Here is a 2,062-nt window from a genome sequence, read left to right as displayed (position 1 = left end):
ATGGCACTCTTTTTTATTAGTCTCTTTCATCCTCTGTGTCATTTACTAAGTGTTAGCTTTGAGAAGGCTGGGACCATAAAGTTTGGCTTACTATATCATCAGCAACTTAGCACTGTGAGTGACAAGAGTAGGTAAATGTATCCTAATTACTTGATGCTAAATAACACATAGCAATTTACATAAGGATCATTCATGCAACAAAGCAAGTTGAGCCTTTAAGCATATTCTAGTGGAACAGACAATGCTATTTAAAATAACGTGATCTTACGAGGGCAGGAATAAAGCTTTGAATTAAGTTTTATGGAGGACATAGAAAAAGAAGTAACTGATCTTGCCTGGGGGATGAAGTACACTTGAGCTGAGCTCTGAAGAACCAGAGTGATCTAATACAGTAGAGATGCGAGGGAGGAATTATGTCATATATGAAAAAAATGGTATAAATAAAAAGATAAGGTGGGAAACTGCATAGTGGATTTGTACCATTGACTTATTAGATCCTCGGGACAGGGCAGCTCAGGTAGGGAAGAGGTTTATTAGAGAGTAAAGAGAGATGAGAATGGGAAGAAGGTTAAGACTTTAAATGTCTTAAATTTTATGCTGTTATATGGTGATATGATGCTTTCAAAAAGCTTTTCCTCAACTCTTAGTCACTGCTCAACCCCCCGCAATCTGTAATCTTGCATCTTATCGAAAAGCTTTCACCTAAATATTCACCTAAATACTAAGCATTCACCTAAATATTCAATTGGATCCTGTTTTGACTTTCCCTCTAACATTTCCTCTTCTCCACCTTCCACCCTTGTCCAATCGATGACAGATCCTGTTAATTTTACTTCCAGAACTGCTCTCAAATTCAAAGCATCATATCCATTCTTTCTGCCACTAACTAAATTCAGATTATTAAAATATTTTCTACCTGATTTCCTACTCACATTGTGGCCAGTCACTTCTGAAACACTGAACATTGATCTGCTCCATTAAGCTTCTATTTTAAACTTATTTAATTTGCCAGAACCACTATTAATTCTAAGTTTAATATTTTGCGTGTTCATTTTGGCAGCACATACACTAAGTTGGAATGATACATAGGAGATTACCATGGCCCCTGTGCAAGGATGATGCAAACTTGTGAAACACTAAAAGAATAACAATAACATTCTGTGAGAAGAAACGACTTTAGCAATGTTCTACATGTTAAAAGACTCTGTATTTTCTTTTTATATGACTCTAATTATTAAGAGGTTAATTAGTGAGGTCATAAGCAGTGGCTAAATTATCTTAGATCTGGTGAATAAAATTAACCTTCTATGAAAAACATTTTAAAGGTTTGCATGAACAATGTAGAAAAAATATCCTTACAAATAAAGTTTTCTATAAAAAAGTTACAAGTCTCCAGGTTACAAACCAGTATTTCTTTAATCTATTTATGCAATCTATTTATTATTACAGAAAGCTCTTTTCTTAAAAGACACAACTTGAAAATTCACTTTCTGATAAGATCCAAAATAAATGTCAATTATTTTATTAGAGGTTGCAAAATCATGCTTTTCTCATTTATCATTACATTAACATATTTCAGTGAGAATTCTTCGTAGAGAACTTTTCTTCATTAGCTAGGACTCTTTGGTCATCTTCAATTTAGCTCATAAAGGGGAAGCAAGACAAGTTTTTTATTCTTAGCCTTTTGCTTTTACATAAAGTGGTTAATGAATTAAATTTTGTTTTGTTGGTTCTCTCTCATACCTTATGAACTTTTGGATTTTTACATAATGAAAGCTTCAGTAGCTTTCATTATTCTTATTGATGTTCAAATGTCACTGTCCTTAGCTACTCATATCTTCTTCATTTTAGTGTCTATTTATGGCCTTTCAACATAACTCACATTCTTTGATGGCCTGTATTTTGGCTACTTGTGCAGACTCAGAACAACAAATAACAGATTCTGGACCCAGACTGACCAAGTTCCGTATACTTGATCTCCACCTATCAAGCTGTGTATTCCTGAGTATCAGTTTACCTTTCTGTGCCTTGGTAACCTTGTCATTCAATGGCAATATTAATA

At 33.9% G+C, this 2,062-nt stretch overlaps 1 non-coding gene across 1 annotated transcript; it reads left to right on the top strand.

The window, feature by feature from the left end:
- The first annotated feature begins 1,044 nt into the window (after window positions 1-1,044).
- LOC138443016 (U6 spliceosomal RNA) lies at window positions 1,045-1,148 on the top strand. Its single transcript, XR_011257948.1, has one exon. It is a non-coding gene; the product is annotated as a U6 spliceosomal RNA (small nuclear RNA).
- The last annotated feature ends 914 nt before the right edge of the window (window positions 1,149-2,062 follow it).

The sequence above is a fragment of the Ovis canadensis genome, chromosome 6, assembly GCF_042477335.2.
Source record: "Ovis canadensis isolate MfBH-ARS-UI-01 breed Bighorn chromosome 6, ARS-UI_OviCan_v2, whole genome shotgun sequence".
NCBI classification, from domain to species: Eukaryota; Metazoa; Chordata; class Mammalia; order Artiodactyla; family Bovidae; genus Ovis; species Ovis canadensis.
The sequence above is the reverse complement of the archived record's forward strand: the minus strand, read 5'-3'. Positions and strand labels throughout refer to the sequence as shown.